A 21,583-nucleotide genomic window follows, 5' to 3' on the forward strand; every position below is an offset into this window, starting at 1 on the left:
GGTAGTTGCCGTGGGTAATCACAAGAAAGAACAGCTGCAGCAACCAGTCATAAGACGCAATCCCAGGGGCACTCCATGGTCTCCAGGAGTGGACTATCGTTACAGACACTCAAGGCCTGATCACAAGGTATGGGAAGGAAAGAGTTAATGAGCCCGCATGGGGCCCTGCTATGTGCTCAGCGCCCTCTGTTACTGTCAGTGAGGTAACAGAGGGCGCTCGATTAGTGGAGTGGGCACAGGCTCAGCATATCCCTCCTAACCAACAAGTACAGTCTGTTGCAACATGGGACAAACCACCTGTCAGAGGAACTCTGCACTTCGACACTACACACAGTAAAGCTCATTTATAAGTCGAAGGGACTACCTTAATGTTTGACTTTTCACCTGGTAGAAGTATGACTCCATGTGCATGGGCTCAGGAGATCCTGCCCACATGCATCTAAACACAACTGACACTTTTTTTTAAAACATAGCACACCAGGACTCATAGCATGTATGTTGATTTGCACTGTGGTGTCTCATGCATTACATTCCACTGTACAGTGTGTTATGGTGCCATTCACATTCAATGCAGGAAGATTGCGGGATGCATACATTGGCAAACGCACAAGTGTGAATGGGCCCTTAGATCTTAGGTGACCTCAGATTCCTCTCAGACTAGCTGAGTTACCAAATAACCTAACCTAAACAAGAGGACAACAGTACATTTTTCACATGCTGCAATATAATAAAAATAATTTAAAACTGCATATTTATATTCTTTTATGAGACCTGCTGTGACTAGTTCCCCTTAATGTGCAAACTGATTAAAAGCAATATTGCTAGTTAAATGTATGGGAACTGATGCACTGGGGCCTGCCAAGCATTTACTGCTGTCATCATTGTTATGCAAATCACACCTAATTATTAAATAATTCATATAAATGAATGCTGGTGCTTGCTTGCTGTTCTGAATATATTACCTGAATGGTAATAGTCCTTCGTAATTTAAAAACTGCAGTTAGATCTCAGGCCAAAAAGATCTACTGGTAAACAGTAAATATGTATATATATATATATATATATATATATATATATATATATATATATATATACACACACACACATATATTTCTACTGCTAAACAGTATATATGCGTATATACAGCGAGTAAAATAAGTATTGAACACGTCACCATTTTTCTAGGTAAATATATTTCTAAGGCCGCGTACACACGGGCGGATTGTCTGTCCAACTTAGTCCGCTGAACCGTGTTTCAGCGGACAATCCGCTCGTGTGTGGGCTTCAGCTGACTTTTTCAGCGGACTGTCTGACGAACAAAGTCTTACGGAATTTCCGTAATTTTGTCCGTTCAAACTTGGTTTTGTCCGTCCAAACTTGGTTTCAGCGGACAGTCCGCTTGTGTGTAGGCAAGTTGGACGGACTAAGTATGGCGCATGCTCAGAAAGGATTTACACGGCCGAAGGTTGCATTGCAGTGTATAGGACGTCGTTTTTCTAGTCCCGTCGTACGTGCTGTACATGTCATCACGCACGCTTTCAGCGGACTGTCTGCTCATCGTGTGTGGTCAAGTCCGTTCATTCAAATTTTGAACGGACTGTCTGTCGGATTGTCTGACGAACTTAGTTGGGCAGACAATCCGCCCGTGTGTATGCGGCCTAAAGGTGCTATTGACGTGAAATTGATTGCATGGGTTGTCGGTAACAACCCGTGCAATCCATACATACAAATAACCCAAAACAAATAAGTTCATAAATCAAGTTATGTGTAATAAAATGGAATGACACAGGGAAAAGGCACTGAACACATGAAGAAAAGGAGGTGCAAAAAGGCATGGGAAGCCAAGACACTAGCTGAAATCTATCAGTAATTAGAAAGCCCCTTATCAGTGCAAATCAATATCAGCTGGTTCTGTGTCAACTGATGGCCTATAAAAAGGTATCTGTTATGGTTATGCAATAGAATTTGTCTGTCAGCTTACCTCTCACCATGTATTCATCTCTAGAGACCAACCACTCTCACCTGACTGCTTTTATAATCTCTCCTCTAAGCATGGATCCACCCCAGCTCCTATCAGAGAACTTTATATTAACCTGTGCACTGCAGGCCAGCCGTGCTGATCAACATTGTGTGTTTGACTTCCTGTTTCCTGCTTGTTGTGTGTTCTTCGTTTGTTTCTGTTACCGACCTTGGCGTGTTCATGACTATTCATGTCTGCTCATGACCCTGACCTTTTGGCGTGTCCCCAACAATCCCTGTTTGATTTTGACCCTGAACCATTGGCATGTACTCTGTTGTCTTTGTCTGCTTGTGGCCCGACCTTGGCTTATTCCATTACTAACCCTATCCTCCTGTTGCCTACTGTGGGCGTGAGCCAGGGGACCCTGGGGGGTGATGACCAGGAGCCAGTTGCAGCCCAGTCCATCCTCACCACTAGAGGCTCTGGTGAACAACTGCTGGCTCTTAGACTCCGTGCCCTAGGAAATCTTAACCCCGGTGGGATCCATGTTGGTGTTCTAGCGGCCCTGCCTTCCTTTACCACCCAGACTCCCATCCGCAGCAGTCAGCCATAGGGTCCACTACCTTGTGGTGTGCTCCTGACCCCAACGGTGTGCATCTGTCACCTGGCCTCAGATGGCCTGACAGTTTGATCAGCCATGGACCTGGCTGAAGTGCCACTTCTTGCAGTCGATCCACTGCAGGGCATAGTTCGCAGACTCGAGACCCAGGAATCTATTCGGACTCAGGCGATGTGATTCCTTCAAGATCTGGTTTCCCGCTTTGAGCAGCTTCAGGCCTCCTTGGGAACCCCGAACCCGCAGCCTCGAGTACAATCAGCAGCTGTGCCTATTGCACCAGTCACAGCCACACATTCATTATTACTGCCAGCTCCATCCCGTTTCCCTGTTACTCCAAGGCCTGCAGGGGCTTCTTCAGCCAATGTACCATTCATTTTGAGCTCCAGCCTCAAAACTTTCTGTCTGATCGGACTAAGGTAGCCTATATCATTTACCCCCTCTCCGGTGAAGCTTTAGCCTGGGCTGCCCCCCTGTAGAAGAAGAATGATCCGGTGGTTTCCAGCCTGTCCGACTTCTTGAAGCTCTTTCGTGACATCTTCAAGGAGCCAGCTCGGGTATTCTTCAGCGGCTAGTGCCCTTTTACGCCTTCGCCAAGAATCTTGTTCATTGGGACAATATGCGCTTCAGTTCCGTATCCTCACAGCTGAATTTAGCTGGAACAATGAGGCCCTGGTTGCAACCTTTTTACATGGCCTCTCTGACCGAGTGAAAGAGGAAGAAGAGCCATCCCCGCTGGTCTGGACGATGTAATTTCCTTGTGCAATAAGATTGACATTCGTTTCCAGGAGAGGTTCCTAGAAAAAAAAGACACCAGCACTCCCTAGGTCCTAGTCAGCCTGAACTCTTCCCTCATTGCCCTGTGGAGCATCCTCTGCCTGCTGTGGAACCTATGCAGCTGGACCGGACTTCCCATTGCTACCACATCTGTATCTTCTGATCTTCACATGGCATACAGCGTTTACAGGGACGTGTTCTGTAAGAAGTCTGCTGAGGTGCTTCTTCCACACAGATCTTTTGACTGTGCTATTGACCTTGTGTCTGGAGCAACTCTGCCCAGGTTTCGTACCTACCCTCTGTCCATTTCAGAGACCCAGGTCATGTCTGAGTATGCCGCTGAGAATCTGGAGAGAGGTTTCAACTGGAAATCCTCATTTCCTGCAGGAGCAGGGTTCTTTTTCGTTGCCAAAAAGAATGGTACCCCAAGACCCTGCATCGACTATCGAGGTTTAAACGCAGTGACTATCAAAAACCGATACCCCTTACCTCTAATATCAGAGCTATTCGACAGGTTGAAGGGGGCTTCCATTTTCACCAAGTTGGATCTCAGAGGTGCATAAAATCTCATTTGAATACGGGAAGGTAACAAATGGACAACTGCGTTTATACTGGGAGAATATAGTCTGGTCAGATGAGACCAAAATTTAACTCGTTGGATACCATAATACACACCATGTTTGGAGGTCAAATGGCACTGCACATCTCCCCAAAAACAGCCCAAAACCAAAAGTGAAGTTTGGAGATGGGAACATCATGGTGTGGGGCTGTTTTTCAGCATTTGGTACTAGCAAACTTCATATGACTGAAGGAAGGATGAATGGAAAAATGTACCAAGACATTCTTGATAAAAATCTGCAGCCATCTACCAGGATGACCAAGCTGAAACGAGGGTGGACATTTCAGCAAGACAATGATCCCAAACACAAAGCAAAAAAAAATTGTCAATTGGTTTCAAAGAAAGAAAATAAAGCTGCTAGAATGGCCCAGCCAATCACCTACCTTGAATCCAATAGAAAATCTAGTGAAAGAACTAAAGATCAGCGTTCATAGAAGAGGCCCATGGAACCTTCAAGATTTAAAAATTGTTTGTGTGGAAGAACGGACAAAATCACACCTGAGCAATGTATGCGACCAGTCTCCATACAGGGGGCGTCTTGAAGCTGTTATTACCAGCAAAGGATTTTGTGAGAAGTATGAAATACATTGTAGAGCGTTCAATACTTTTTCCGTGTGTCATTCCGTTTTATTACACAAAATTTAAGTTATGATCTTATTTGTTTTGATTTATTTGTATGTATGGATTGCATGGGTTGTTACCGACATGTAGTGGAAATTTTAGAAATATATTTGCCTAGAAAAATGGTGTTTAATACTTATTTTACCCCCTGTATACAGTGCCTTGAAAAAGTATTAATACCCCTTGAAATTTTCCACATTTTGTCATGTTACAACCTAAAACGTAAATGTATTTAATTAGGATTGTATGTGATAGACCAACACAAAGTGGCACATAATTGTGAAGTGGAAGGAAAATTATAAATTTTTACACATAAATATGTGAAAAGTGTAGCGTGCATTTGTATTCAGCCCCCTTGAGTCAAAACTTTGTAGAATCACCTTTCGCTGCAATTACAGCTGCAAGTGTTTTTTGGGATGTCTCTACCAGCTTTGCCCATCTAGAGAGTGACATTTTTGCCCGTTCTTCTTTGCAAAATAGCCCAAGCTTTGTCAGATTTAATGAAGAGTGTCTGTGAACAGCAATTTTTTTAATTCCTACAACAGATTCTCAATTGGATTTAGGTCTGGACTGTGACTGGGCCATTCTGAGCCCTTGTACACACGGTCAGAGATTCCGACAACCAAATCCGTCAGATTTTGTCCGTCAGATTTTGTCCGTCGGATTTTGTCCGTCGGATTTTATCCGACTGATCTTGTCCGAAACTGTTGCATACACACGGTCGGACAAAGTTGTCAGAAAATCCGATCTTTCAGAACGTGATGACGTAATTTTGTTACGATGGGACTACGTTCAGGCTAGTAGCCAATAGCTTTGATGTAGGAATTTGATCTGAGCATGCGTGGCACTTTGTCCGTCGGAGTAGGCTACACATGATCGGAGTATCAAATTAGTATTTGTATCAGTATTTTGTCAGAAAATATTTCCGGCAAGCTGGAAAATTTGGTCCGATGGATATTCCGACAGAAACAGTCCAATGCAGACCACACACAGTCGGAATATCCGACAAAACGCTCCGATCGGACACATTCCGTCGGAATCTCTGATCGTTTGTACAAGGGCTAACACATGAAGATGTTTTGATCTAAACCATTCCATTGTAGCTCTGCCTGTATGTTTAGGGTCGTTGTACTGCTGAAAGTTGAACCTCCACCCCAGTCTCAAGTCTTTTGCAGACTCTAACAGGTTTTCTTCTAAGATTGCCCTGTATTTGGCTCCATCCATCTTCCCATCAACTCTGACCGGCTTCCCTATCCCTGCCAAAGAAAAGCATCCTCACAACATAATGCTGCCACCGCCCATGTTTTACAGTGGGGATGGTGTGTTCAGGGTTATGTGCAGTGTTAGTTTTCCACCACACATATCGTTTTGCTTTTAGGCCAAAAAGTTAAATGTTGGTCTCCTCTGACAAGAGCACCTTCTTCCATATGTTTGCTGTGTCCCCGACATGGCTTCTCGCAAACTGGAAACGGGACTTCCTATGGATTTCTTTCAACAATGGCTTTCTTCTTGTCACTCTTCCTTAAAGGTCATATTTGTTGAGTGCACGACTAATAGTTGTCCTGTGGCTGAGCTGTGGATCTCTGCAGCTCCTCCAGCGTTACCATGGGCCTCTGGGCTGCTTCTCTGATGCTCTCCTTGCACAGCCTGTCAGTTTAGGTGGATGGCCATGTCTTGGTAGATTTGCAGTTCTTAGAGCAGTCACTTAGAGCAAAGCAGCACCATATACACTACTTTAAACAATCATGTAAGGGGGACTACATTTGACTGTGTGTTGGCGCCAAACTGCGTTAATTCCCTTGAGGCCTCTACTTGGATAGAATAGCTACCCACCTGCTAGTAGTTGTATCCCTTTTCCATATTGTGCCATATGCCCACTTACCACATCCCTGGCCATAGGCCTTAATATTTAAAAATAAAGCAATGTCCACACAAGGAGTATGTTTTCAACACTTTACTGTAGCTTTTTTTTTTATTCAGGGGATAGCACGAATGCAGTCCTCCACTACCACAAATTATGCAGTTTGAGTCTGTGATTGAGGAAATCCCAAAGGTCAGCACAGCCAGAGTGTAATGGATGATCCTCACACTGGGAGAACTACCTTCATGATCATGACATCCCCCTGCCAGGTAAGTATTTTTACTGTAGCTTTTAAAAATGGCTGTGATTTCTAAAATCACATACTAACAGAACTCTTTGACACAGAACGCCATACACAGGAGCAAACATTCTGTAGTTGTCATTTGGGCGCAGAACACCAGTATATAATTTTATAAGCCATCTTCCTGCTCCTTGGGAGTTGCGACCACTTCCCATTGTATACTAAGTCCAGAGCGTTCAGATTCTTTCACCAAGTCTAATCAATGTGCTTTTTGTTAGTATGCCAGTTTTTCTCTCCATATCCCATTCCATAGTTCTGCTCAGCAGGGCATGCTTCCTGATGACACACCTATACCCAGGTGTACTAATAGTCACTTCAGCCACAGCCTGGCCTAAAAGGCCTTTTGCATCCCACTCACAGTCGGGTGCAACTACAACTGGTCCTTCTGGGTGCTGAACTACCTCACCATGGGCTTTAGTCCTGGCAATGGCCTTTGGCACTAGCTGACTACATCCAAATAGCTCTGAGGGGTTTGGTATCCATGCTGCAACTAGCCAGGCTCCTCCCACCTTGGTATATACTGTATATGGGTACAAATTGCACCCATTACATCACTAAAGGGAGATTTCCTCTTAAAAAGGCCTAACACCTAATTACATAATTCCCTTTATGGCACCATGTTGAAAATAGAGCCACCTAGTGGCAGACTAGCTAACTGCACCTTGCATTCAGAAAAGCAAGCACCTACTGGACATTCCATTAGGGTGAGCTAGGATGACTAATCTGTGTAAGGGTTATTACACACTGAATAGTCTGAAATATAATTTAAGCATGTGACTGGTATAAGTTCATGGTGGCCCTGTGAACCTGATATGGTGAGGTGTTCCACAACAGATAATCCAAACTCCTCACGTTCTACGGTTCCACAGCAGGCCCCCTGGTGTGGGAACTGGCTTAACATCCTGCCACTAGGGGGCTCTCTCACATATGCTCCTCTATGAAATGCAGATAGATCATGGTTGGTTGGAGTGTTCAACAGGGTGCTATACATACCTTCCTAAAAACATCAAAGCACCCTGCCTCAGTACTCCTCGAACCCTGATACAAGCAGGGAGCTGGCTTTTGGCAGGAGTCATCCTAATATAGAAATGCCTTGATGGGTGAATGTCTGTTTGGAGGAGTAGGCATTTAACAAAAAGGCACTCATCAAACAATCGCTATGCCGGTCTACCTGGATACAGTTCATCAGCTGATTTCACCTCCAAACGGGTGAAATCAGCCACCAAAGATCTTGCAACCTTCTTTAATCACTTTTAATCATGGAAGATTTACCCCCTTCATGACCAGGCCATTTTGTGTGATACGGCACTTTACCTGACAATTGCACGGCTGCACGTGAAACACAAATAAAATAGATGTCATTTTTTTCCCACAAATAGAGCGTTCTTTTGGTGGTATTTGATCACCACTTCATTTTAATTTTTTGCGCTAAAAAACAAAATAAGACCAACAATTAAAAAAAACAAAGCAATATTTTTTACTTCTGCTATTAACCACTTAAGGACCACCGCATGGCAATGTACGTCGGCAGAATGGCACCGACAGGCACAAGCACGTACATGTACGTGCTTGCCTTCCAGCGGGTGGGGGGTCCGATCGGACCCCCTCCCGCTGGCTGCGGCGGTCCGTTTCGCTTCAGGAGCGATCCGGGATGAGGGGATGGCCGTTGGTTTCTGGCCATCCCCTCTCAATCGCTCCTGGCGAATGAGAAGCTTCCCCCGCCTGTGTAGTGTAAACACAGGCAGGGAGGAAGTGATGTCATTCTCCTCGGGGCGGTCTTTTTGACCGGACTGCGAGGAGAACACAATAGTAAGTGCACCAACACTACACTGACATGTAGGTACACATAGGCACACAAATTCCCCCCCCCCCCCCCCCGATCGCCCCCCTCCCAGTCACAGTGTCACTGATTGCAGTGATCATTTATTTACTGATCACTGCATTTAGTGTCAGTTGTGACAGTAAAAACTGTCAGGGCAGTTATAGTTAGGTCCAGGGTAGCCCCCTACCCCCCCAATAAAGGTTTAACCCCTGATTGCCCCTAGAGTTAACCCTTTCACCCCCTTTTGCCAGTGTCACTAAGCAATCGTTTTTCTGATCTCTGCATTAGTGTCACTGGTGCCACTAGGTAGCTAGTTATTTTTTTAGGTTCACCGCCAGGTTTTTATAGCGCTAGGTACCCCCATATACTACCCAATAATGGTTTTAACCCCCTGATTGCCCCTAGTTAACCCTTTCACCCCCTTTTGCCAGTGTCACTAAGCAATCCTTTTTCTGATCGCTGCATTAGTGTCACTGGTGCCGATAGGTAGCTAGTTATTTTTTTAGGATCACAGCCAGGTTTTTATAGCGCTAGGTACCCCCATATACTACCCAATAAAGGTTTTAACCCCCTGATGGCCCCTAGTTAACCCTTTCACCCCCTTTTGCCAGTGTCACTAAGCAATCGTTTTTCTGATCGCTGCATTAGTGTCACTGGTGCCGCTAGGTAGCTAGTTACTTTTTATGTTCACCGCCAGGTTTTTATAGCATTAGGTACCCCCATATACTACCTAATAAAGATTTTAACCCCCTGATTGCCCCTAGAGTTAACCCTTTCACCAGCGATCACCGCATAAGTGCCACTGGTGATGCTGGTTAGCCAGTTAGTTATTTAGGTTCCCCGTCAGGTTTTTATATAGCGTCAGGGACTCCCATATACTACCTAATAAAGATTTTAACCACCTGATTGCCCCTAGTTAACCCTTTCACCAGTGATCACCGTATAAGTGTTATGGGTGACTCTGGTTAGTTAGTTTTCTTTTTATAGCATCAATAACCCCCTGATCAGCCGGCGGGTGATATCAATTAGGTTTTAGGGTCAGGGTCTGCGTCGTCCCAGGCAGCGCTAGGTTCGTGCCAGTACCGCTAACACCCACGCGCAAAGCATACACCTCCCGTAGTGGTATAGTATCTGAACAGATCAATATCTGATCTGATCAGATCTATACTAGCGTCCCCAGCAGTTTAGGGTTCCAAAAAAATGCATTGTTAGTGGGATCAGCCCAGATACCTGCTAGCACCTGCGTTTTGCCCCTCCGCCCAGCCCACCCAAGTGCAGTATCGATCGATCATTGTCACTTACAAAACACTACACACATAACTGCAGCGTTCGCAGAGTCAGGCCTGATCCCTGCGATCGCTAACAGTTTTTTTGGTAGCGTTTTATATTTAAATCCTGAAGGCAGTGCTTGGTTTTCGGGGTCCCGTACGTGGCTAGGCTCCCAAAAAGTCCCCAACGTGTGGTATTGCTGTACTCGGGAGAAGCAGCAGAATTAATTTTGGGGTGTAATTTGCAACTTGTGGCAAAATATAAAATATTTCATGGACTCAACATGCCTCTCAGTAAACAGCTTGGGGTGTCTACTTTCCAAAATGGGGTCATTTGGAGGGGGTTTTGTGCTATTTTGGCATTTTATGGCCTTCAAAACTGTGATAGGTAGTGAGGAGTGAAATCAAAAATTTGCACCCTTATGCCGCGTACACACGATCAAACAATCCAGTGGAAAAGTCCGGCGGACTCAAGTCCGCCAGACAATCCCCCCGTGTGTAGCCTCCGGCTGACTTTTTTTTCCCAAAAGTACGGCGGACTTAGAAAGTAATTTTGCACGCCAATCTTTCTGTCGGACTCGCATTTCGGCGGACAATCCGGCCGTTGGTATGCCAGTCCGCCGTACTTTTGAAATGAACGGACTTTTCCCACGCGGAGAAAAGTCCGCTCATTTTGAGCGCGTCTCCAGGTAGACGGGGCCATCGAAAGGAGGGGGCCCCTGGATCCCGGCCCCCCACCCTATGTGAATGAGTATGGGGTACAATGTACCCCTACCCATTCACCTGTAAAAAAAAGTAAAAAAAAACACAACACACAAGGGTTAAAATAGTTTATTGCACAGCTCCGGGGGGTCTTTTCCGTCTTCGGGGTCTTCTCGCCGGACTCCTCCGCTATCTTCTGCTAGCTCTTTTGCTAGCGGAAGAGCCCAGCTTTCTTCTTCACCGCCTCCCTCTTCTTCCGACTTCGGGGGTCTTGTCCCCCTCTTCGGTTCTTCTTGCTGGGCTTTACAGGCGGTGGCCCGGTCTTCTGTCGCCGCTGTCGCTGTCTTCTGTTCTTCTCTTCAGATGTTGCCTCGTCACTCTCTCTGCTCACAATGACGGGGACACAGCGCGCGGCGACTTATATAGGGACATCATCGGATGATGTCCCCGCCCAGTATGATGTCACAGTCCCAGAGGATGCTGGGACTGTGACATCATACTGGGCGTGGACATCATCCATCAACCATCAACCATCAACGAGAAGAACCGAAGAGGGGGACAAGACCTCCGAAGTCGGAAGACCCCCGGAGCTGTGCAATAAACTATTTTAACCCTTGTATGTTGTGTTTTTTTTACTTTTTTTTACAGGTGAATGGGTAGGGGTACATTGTACCCCATGTGAAAAGGAGTGGCTGACAACACATTAAATTAATTATACCTTTTTTAAAAAAAATTCTTATTCTAATTCATCCCTTCGTTTGTTAGGGATGATATGTTACAAATGTTTATTTGTTATTTTCGTTTTTATTGAATTATTATTGCTGTTAGCCTTAAGTGGGACTGAGGCTGCACATTAAATTAAGTGTTTCTCGATTGGTCTGTTGGATTGATCGAGACACCATAAAGAACGTTGATTTTGTGACTGGGTACGCTTCCTGATGACGTGTCAAACGAAACGTACGTCGAGGCGGTATCCAGTCACGTTCGTTTACGTCTAGTTCCGGTCGTCCTTGGTCATCGGCTGCCCTTCGGTGGAACGCACGCCTTATACCACGAGGAACTACGTATCCATTACGAAAACTTTTGTTTTAAGCAAGCAGCCCCAGTGCCAGGTTGGGCACCAACATATGTAAGCTGCCATTTGGCCTTATGTTTTATAATTTATGTTTTATTAAACGGTATTATGCTATGGATTTTTGTTTGGCTTTTTTTATGACCTATCTGAGTCTATGAGGAGAAGCTTCTGTCCATAGGAGGTCCACCTGATTCCATGTGAGCAGGGATTCTACCTGCATAAGCCTATTTGACTATCTTTTTAATTAAAGTAGTCAACAGCATCTGGTAAGAAGACATCTATATCTTCACAAGTGGGGTGTTTTTTCTATGTCCGTAAATTCTTGGTGAAGGGACATTGCTTTATTACGTTATAGAAGATCCCAGCAGTTGTTCTGTTTTATGGATTCAGAAGAAGTTTTTCACTGAAAAAAACACTGTTTTAGACTTTTGGATTTATACTTATTTATTTATCTGTTTTCCTTTTTTTGGTGTCATCACCTAATTGGGACTTCACTTATTATTGTTGTTTACCTTATTTTGTTTGCAATTTTTTGGTACATTGCAGTTTTTTGTGATATGGTGTGTATCATTTTAGATGTTGTATGATCACTAGTTTCACATTTTTTATTGTTTGGTATTTGGTCTAGCGCCCCTATTATGAGTATATACATTGTACCCCATGCTCATTCACATAGGGTGGGGGGCCGGGATCCGGGGGCCCCCTTATTAAAGGGGGCTCCCGGATTCCGATAAGCCCCCCGCCCGCAGACCCCGACAACCAATGGCCAGGGTTGTCTGGAAGAGGCCCATGGGGACAAGGTGCTTTGGGGTGGGGGGGCCACGTGGCCCCCCTTCCCCAAGGCACCCCCCCATGTTGAGAGCATGTGGCTTGGTACGGCTCAGGAGGGGGGGCGCTCGCTCGTCCCCCCCTTTCCTGGCCGGCCGGGTAGCGTACTCGGACAAGGGTCTGACGTGGACCTGGGGGGGACCCCCACGCCAATTTTTTCGGCATTGGGGTTCCCCTTTAAGTCCATACCAGGTGACCTGGAGATGCGCTCAAAATGAGTGGACTTTCCTCCGCGTGTGTGGGCGAGTCCGTTCATTTCAAAAGTACGGCGGATAGTCCGGCGGACTTAGTACGCCGTATTAGTCCGCTGAAAAGGTGCCATGTGTGGGCAAGTAGCCCGTTCGGGAAAGTCCGGCGGACAGTTCGGCGGGAAGTCCGCCAGACTAAGTCCGCCGGCTAGTCGGCTACATGTGTACGCGGCATTAGAAATCATGAAGGCAGTGATTGGTTTTCGGGGTCCCGTACGTGGCTAGACTCCCAAAAAGTCCCACATATGTGGTATCCCCGAACTCAGGAGAAGCAGCAGAATATATTTTGGGGTGCAATTTCACATATAACTATGGCATGTGTGAGCAATATATCATTTAGTGACAACTTTTTGTAAACTTTTTTTCACTTGGGACAAAAAAAAATATTCAATGGGCTCAACATGCCCCTCAGCAATTTCCTTGGGGTGTCTACTTTCCAAAATGGGGTCATTTGGGGGGGGTTGTACTGCCCTGCCATTTTATCACCTCAAGAAATGAGATAGGTAGTCATAAATTAAAAGCTGTGTAAATTCCAGAAAATGTACTCTAGTTTGTAGACGCTATAACTTTTGCGCAAACCAATAAATATACGCTTATTGACATTTTTTTTACTAAAGACATGTGGCTGAATACATTTTGGCCTAAATGTATGACTAAAATTTAGTTCATTCAATTTTTCCTATAACAAAAAGTAGAAAATATCTTTTATTTTTTTTAAATTTCAGTCTTTTTCTTTTTATATCGTAAAAAAAAAAAAATATCGCAGAGGCAATCAAATACCATTAAAAGAAAGCTCTATTTGTGGGAAGAAAAGGACGCAAATTTCGTTTGGGTATAACATTGCATGACCGCGCAATTACCAGTTAAAGCAGTGCAGTGCGAAATTGTAAAAAGACCTCTGGTCCCTAGGCTGACAATTGGTCCGGGGCTGAAGTGGTTAAACATAGCCGATAAAAAAAATGTAAAAATCTAATTTCTTCATAAATTTAGGCCAATATGTACTGTGCTACATGTTTTTGGGGGAAAAAATCCCAATAGGCGTTTATTGATTGGTTTGCGCAAAAGTTATAGCATCTACCAACTATGGAATATATACTGGAATTCTTATTTCTTTTTTACATTTTTTTTACTAGTAATGGCAGTGATCAGCGATTTATAGAGGGATTGTAATATTGCGGTGGACAATCTGACACTAACTGACATATTTGACACTTTTTGGGAACTAGTAATACTAATACAATGATCAGTGATGCACTGTCACTGTACTAATGACACTGGCTAGAAAGGGGTTAAACATCTATGGCGATCAAAGGGTTAAATGGGTGCCTAGCCAATGTTTTAGAGTACTGTATGTGCTGCTTTTACTAAGGGAAGTGATGCATTTTATTCCTTGCCTTGCCGGGAGAGAAAATCCATTACTTCCCCACTGACAGAACAGGGCTTTGCCTTATTTACATAGGCAGGGCTCTGTCCTGTGTGTTTTCCTGTTGATTGGCAGGTGCCAGCGGTCATCCGTTGGCCAACACCCACTGATCCGCATCTGCTATGTTTAATCACAGCTCAGCCGGGTCACCCCCTACTAGGAAGTGCCAGGTCACATACCATCTTCCAATCGTGTGTGGGCTTCATCTGACTTTTTTCTTCAAAAATTCTGACGGACCTAGAAATAGAACATGTTTCAAATCTGTCGGGAAAACCGTTTGTCTGTATGCTGGTCCGACCAAATATGACGCAAGGGCAGCTATTGGCTACTTGCTATTGAACTTCCTTTTCTAGTCCCTTTGTACGTCATCACATTCAAAATGAACAGACTTTATTCTGTTCGTGTGTGGGCAAGTCCGTTCGGTCGGAACTCCATCAGAACTCCATCGGGAAGACTGTCTGACCTTTTCTGCCAGAAAGTCCGGTCGTGTGTATGCTGCATAAGGTGCCTATTCTGCATCAGATCACATACTTGTATGTAAGTTCCATAAAAATGCATGGATTTTGTGAAGCACAAAAAACACTCTGAATTGAAAGAAAATAACACATTACACTTATATTTATGTGTAAATTATATTGTAAAAGTGAGCACAATGGGGGTTATTTATGAAAGGCAAATCCACTTTGCACTACTAGTGCACTGGTAAGTGCACATGGAAGTGCAGTCGCTGTAGATCTAAGGGATGGATCTGAAATGAGGGGAAGCTCTGCTGATTTTATCATCCAATCATGTGTTAGCTAAAATGCTGTTTTTTTTTTTATTTTCCTTGTATTTTCCTTTCCCCCTCAGATCTACAGCGACTGAACTTTCAAGTGCAAAATGGATTTGCCTTTTGTAAATAATCCCCAATGTGTCATTTGCTTTCACTTAAAAAAAGTGTTTTTAGTCTGGGCAGCATACAAATGAAGTCTGCCTAGGATCTCCAACTCTTCTATAAAACATAAGTGAAGAAGGAATTCCACCCTTCTTCATTTATGTTTTATAGAAGAGCTGGAGATCCTAGGCAGATGTCATTTGTATGCAGACCACTCTGGGTAACACCTACATGTGATACTGAGCCGTCGGGAATAAAGAACTGAAATCCAAAAAATGAAAGGGGTGGATCAGTGGCAGTAAGGCTGTGAAGGAAAGAGAAAAGCTGGCCAAACATTATCCAATTTTCTTATTCCATTTCCTCTAGATGTACCTTCAGTTATGTAGTACTAGGACCTGCCTGATTGCAGATAAATTGAAAGTGTTTAGGTTTGACCTCATATTTTATGGTTGTGGTAAATCTAAAGGAAAATTGTATGGCCAGCCTTAGATGATTATTATTATTATACAGGATTTATATAGTGCCAACAGTGTTCGCATAACATGGGGCAGACAGTACAGTTACAATACAAATCAATACAGGAGGGATCAGAAGGCCTTGCTCGTTGGAGCTTACAATCTAGAAGGTAGATGATGCTGGATGTCCTCCAGTCAGCAAATGGGAAATATAACTCTAAATGCTTATCATCTGGTGCTATCTAAGTTTACAGGGCATTTTTAATTTGACTGTAGCGCTCCACTAATAATAACCCTCTCCAGAGGATAACCTTAAAGTAGGTGTAAACTCCCATGCATAATTTGTACCTATAGGTATGTCTATAATAAGAACAACACAAATCAGCGCAATAATATAAAATTCTAACAGCAGCTGAACATTAAGGGTCAATATTCAAATCCCTGAGTTAAAAATATAAAAACAGATGAATGCAGCACTAAAAAATAATACAATAAGATAAATATAAATTGTCTCTAGTACAAACAAAGAGAACAATCCCAAGTTTCTTCAGTGAAGAAAAAGAATCGCATGCATGTGACTTCATGGGTTAATCACACCTCCACCACTAGTCTGAATGGCCGCTTACCTCACTTAGTGGACCCTTTAATTACAGAGGGTCTACAGCGCCTTCCCCTTATCAGTGGTGTCCAATGAAGCGCCCCAATATAAAGCAGAAAGGTTTACCAGCTCCGGTTCAATGCCACACCCGGCAAATCAGCAGCACCTCCTCTTTGCTAAAGAGAGACCTCTCCGTGTCTACCTAGATGGATCTCCATTTGTCTGTTTTCATGCCTATAATAAGACTTACCTATAGGTACTGTAAATATCTCCTAAACATGCACCATTTAGGAGATATTTAGTGTACATGCTGCAACCAGCGCATGTGCTCTGAAGGAACAGCCACCCAGGCCATTCCTTCAGAGTCCTGTGCCACAAACTACGGCTCCCACACGCATGCATCATTGTGACTCTGGCCACTCACACAGCTGGAGTCTGCAAACCCATAAGGAATATGGGTGAAGATGGAAGCCTTCTCTGCGGTGACAGCTCGCCGCTGGAAAGGCTTCAAGCATACTGCATAATGCATACTAGCACATTATGACTTCACCAAGCAGGTACCAGATAAAAAAAAAAAAAAAGAAGAACAACCCACAGCAGTTTACTTCCGCTTTAAATTTGAACGTGAATTTTCTTTTCTTGATACTATTAAAGAGGTTTTAGCTAAATATCTGCTGGTGTAGAGATTTCTTCACAGTCTATTGCTGCCTTCAATTCATTATAAATGTACAGTCACAGTTATTACCCCAAAAGGGAAGCATTTACCTCTGACACTGGAAATAAAGGTACTTTTTTTTCCAACATATTTGCAACTTTTATATTGTGTTAGTTTTTCTTGCACCATAGTACCATCTGTTTGAGTACAGACTGCAGCAATTACAGTTTCGCTTTAGCAAAGCTAATTAAAAAAAAATCTAACCATTACATTTGATAGTAGAAACCAGCACTTGTATAATTGGCGAGAAAATTACATGCTTAAAACTTTAATTGAGGCACAAGGGAAATGTACTGGTCATGTTACCATTAAGGGTGTTACTTCAAAGATAGGCTCATATAGCCAAGTAAAGAAAAAAAAATGAAATAATAATACAGACAACATTTTCAGACATAACATGGCCTGTGAAATAAAGTTCTGTTATAATAATAACTGAAGGATCAAAATATTATAGCTGACCATCAAACATGATAGAGGTTTGGATACATTTTAACACTTCCAGCATCCGAACAGTTGCCAAAATTATTATTATTATTATTATTATTCTTTTTTTTAAGAATGCTTTCAGCAAGTGAATACAAAGTAACCTTTTTTTCGTATTGCTGGCAGCTTTATCGCATTTGCAGCTCCTGTTATTTTCAGTTTTAAAGGACACCTTGGTCTGCATGTATATATGGAAAAAAAAAAAGAGTATACCGTATTCATGTGAGATAAAAAAAAATGAAATAATTTAACTAATACTGTGTTGAAGTATTAATGACACACACTTATAAATACATTGATTTTTTTGTTTTTTTGGTTCTTTAAAAGGAAAGGGATATACAAAGGATAATGCACTGATTATTGTGAGTATAAATGCCAAGCCTTATTTATAGTATGAGACAAAAATCTAAAGTGACTGTAAATTTTCCTGCTATTTTTATGCTACACATTTTAGCTACACAATCGCTGCTTCCATTTTGTGAACTGACTTATTTTTGCCATTTTTTATTTACAAAAATGCAAATAACTGTTTTATTGACAGCCAGAGTTACTTTTGGGACATTTTGAAAAGAGAGAAACAAATAAGAGAAGGAAAAGGGTTGAATGGAGGAAAGATAGCGATCTGGGACTCCTGGCACAAACATCATAAACCTCTATAATCTTTTGACTGAGTTATTTTGCTACAATTCTTGCTTCCTTTTATATATAAACCATAAAAATCTGATTTTGACGAACTGTTGTGCAACTTTTGCAGCACTTATAATTTGACTCAATGTGAACAGACACTAGTATTGCAATGATTGCTTTTATTGCTTGGAAACTATAGTATTCATGGATTGATGTTAGAGGTCAACTGCAGGCTAACGCCAAACTCTAGCAGTTAGACAAAGGATAAGGTTTGCATTTAGGGGTTAGGTTTATAGTTAGGATTAGGTTTAGGGGTTATATTTGGTTTTAGAGTCAGAATCTGACTATTACAACTTTGTTTGTGTTAGAGGTATGGTAAATTAAAGCCAAACTCAATGCAGATGTAAAACACACAGATTATTGCAGCTGTGTATTCCTTAATAAGTAATTAAATGCATTTTTTATACAGCTAGTGTAAGTACCGAAATTTGTCTCTTGCAATTCCCTTCAGACATTGCAGGGGGAGAGAAAAGCCTTGGAGCAAATCAGGTGTGTTGCAGGTAATCGGGCTGTCAAGGAGCATGGTGATAGCAAGAGAGGCCAGAATTAGCAAATAGATGACCTTATAATTCTGCTGTTCTTTCACAGATGTGTAAACAGGTTGTAAGTGGAGATAATACAGGATGTATGCCATAATAGATGAGCAGAGCAACAGATCCCTGGTTAAGCCTAAATTCTTTGATTATCTTTGGTATAGAGGGACACGCATTCCCTGATACTCTTAGAACCTGTTCTGGTCATGAAGAGACCTTCATTAGAAGGGCCAATGGGTTAATGGTCTCTCATATCAATAAGGGAGGGGGCATACCCCTACCAACATTAGCCGAGTGTTACCAGATACCAGACGAAAGGGAAGAAATTCCTACTCCAGAGGTTGCATATCACCACCCTCACTTGAGTCACCTTGTTAATGAAATTCCTGCAATGGACACAAATGCTGAAATCTTGATCTTGCTAGGAACAGACATTCTCAGAGTACACAAAGTACGCAGGCAGTGCAATGGACCTGATGATGCCCCTTACGCACAAAAACTTTATCTAGGCTGGGTAATCGTGGGCAACATATGCTTGGATAGAATGCGCATATCATCCGAGATCCAATCCTTCAAAACTTACATGTTAGGAAATGAACGTGCATCCCACTTCAAATAGTGCCCTCGCCATTACGAAGTAAAAGAGAAGCCTCTTAACATCATCCAAGTACCAGATGTCACTCCTAACCTTTGTGATGACAACCTAGGTACCACAGTGTTTTGTACTACAAGCGATGACAACAAAATATCCTTGTCAGTCGAAGACAGAGAGTTCATCAAAATAATGGACAAAGAATTCTTCCAGGATGAGTCTAATAGCTGGATTGCACCATCACCTCTTCGTGCTGCAAGGGTTAAACTCCCAAACAATCGTGAACAGGCTCTATCCAGATTCAACTCACTTCAACAAACACTAAAGATGAAGGACCATTTAATCGCTTTTATGAAAAGGATCTATGACAATGATCACGTCGAACCAGCTCCACCACTTCAAAGACACAATGCTGGTACCTGCCTTTCTTCGGAGTGTATCATCCACGTAAGCCAAAGCAAATCAGGGTAGTATTTGACTCCAGTGCCAAGCATCAAGGTGTATCCCTGAACGATGTTCTTCTCACTGGTCCAAACCTAACCAACAACTTTGTGGGTGTACTTATGAGATTCAGAAGAGAGCCGGTTGCCATAACTGCTGACATTGAACAAATGTTTCATTGCTTCATTGTACGTGAAGACCATCGGAACTTCCTAAGGTTTCTGTGGCACCGTGACAGCGACATGGAAAATGAGATGACTGAATACCGCATGAAGGTACATGTTTTCGGAAATAGTCCCTCACCCGCTGTTGCAACATACGATTTACGAAGGATCATCCTTGATGGAGAAAAGGAGTATGGTATGGATGCTCAACACTTTGTTGAGAGAGACTTCTATGTGGACGACAGACTTAAATCTTTACCTACAGACGAAGAAGCTATAGACCTACTCCAAAGGACACAAGGTATGCTTTCTGAGGCTAACCTCAGGTTACACAAGATTGCTTCAAATAGTGTTGCTGTTATGAAAGTCTTTCAACTTGGCGATCATGCCACAGGGTTTAAAGACTTGAATCTGGAAATGGACATACCACCAGTACAGAGGAGTCTGGGCCTATGGGGGGACTTATTAAAAGACACCTTTCGGCTTTCAAGTCAGCTCTGCAGACAAGCTATTTACCAAATGTGCTGTTCTGTCAGTAGTGAACAGCATATACGATCCATTGGGATTCGTAGCTCCCATCACCATACAAGGTAAATCCTTACTTAGACAGTTCTCAGGAACTATTAAAGACTGGGATGCTCCACTACCAATAAACTAGCTTTCAAAGTGTGAGCCCTGGAAGCAATCTCTACATGCCTTAGATGGAATCCATATACCATGCTGCTATACTTCTGCCTCCCTTGCCACAAGTCAGAGGAAAGAGCTTCACATCTTCTCAGGTGCATCTACTGAGGCCATAGCAGCTGTCACTTACCCTAAGGTAAGAGATTCTTTGAATCAAGCCCACATAGGGTTTCTGTTTGGGAAAGCTAAGTTAGCACCTAGGCCTGAACACACGATTCCCAGGCTTGAACTTTGTGGGACTGTGCTAGCTGTAGAAATAGCAGATTTCATACTGCGTGAGCTAGACATTCAGATAGATGACGTTGGATTCTACACAGACAGAAAAGTTGTTCTGGGCTACATATACAATCAGACTAAACATTTCTATGTCTGTCAGCAACCGTGTGGAGAGAATCAGGAAATCATCTAAACCTGAAAATGGCATTATGTTCCATCTAAAATTAACCCTGCAGATCATGCCACCAAGCCAGTGTCTGCAAGTATCTTTGCAAATTTTTCTTGGTTAACAGGGCCTGAATTCCTGCTGGATCATCTAGAAGAAACCACAGCTGATGTCTTCAGTCTTCTAGAACCTGACAAAGATGCAGAGACCCAACTATCCTTACCCCAGCTACTCTTCTTACCCAGAAGCTTGGGTCTGTTCCTGTTACACCTGAAAACTTTAAAACAGGAAATCTGTCCTATGACCAGTGGAAACAAGTACAACACCTCGCCAAATGCTTCTGGAATCATTGGAAGATGGAGTATCTTTCTACTCTGCAAGGACGCAGGAAATGGCAACAACTGAACTCTAACATACAAGTAGGAGATCTTGTTCTACTTAAGGACCAGCAAGCTGAAAGAATCGAATGGCCCATGGGACTTATTGTAAAGAGCGTTCCTAGCGATGACTGTAAAGTATGCAAAGTGGAGGTGAAGGTTTCAAGACAAGGGACTGTAAAGACTTTCATCAGACCTATCACAGAACTTATTTTGCTCTTACCCTTCGGAGAATGAACTTGTTTGCCTACGCTGCTGTATCCTACCTGTGATTTCAAGAAGAAAGTGTCTTGAACTTTAGTGGACATATCTTGAAGCCTTAAATTAAGAGTTATTGTTATTGCATTATATGCATGTTCTTTTATGTATCTTTTTTTGGCTCCATCCATCTTCCCATTAACTCTGATCATCTTCCCTATCCCTGCTAAAGAAAAGCATTCCCACAACATGACAACATGATGCTGCCACCACCATGTT

General features: G+C 43.0%; 1 non-coding gene across 1 annotated transcript; it reads right to left on the reverse strand.

Annotated features, from left to right (window-relative positions):
- Window positions 1-6,570: 6,570 nt before the first annotated feature.
- Window positions 6,571-6,731, reverse strand: LOC143932436 (U1 spliceosomal RNA). Its single transcript, XR_013262899.1, has one exon. It is a non-coding gene; the product is annotated as a U1 spliceosomal RNA (small nuclear RNA).
- Window positions 6,732-21,583: the final 14,852 nt, after the last annotated feature.

The sequence above is a fragment of the Lithobates pipiens genome, unplaced genomic scaffold (genome assembly GCF_037356315.1).
Source record: "Lithobates pipiens isolate NorthernLeopardFrog02 unplaced genomic scaffold, aLitPip1_a1.2 Scaffold_25, whole genome shotgun sequence".
Lineage (NCBI taxonomy): Eukaryota > Metazoa > Chordata > Amphibia > Anura > Ranidae > Lithobates > Lithobates pipiens.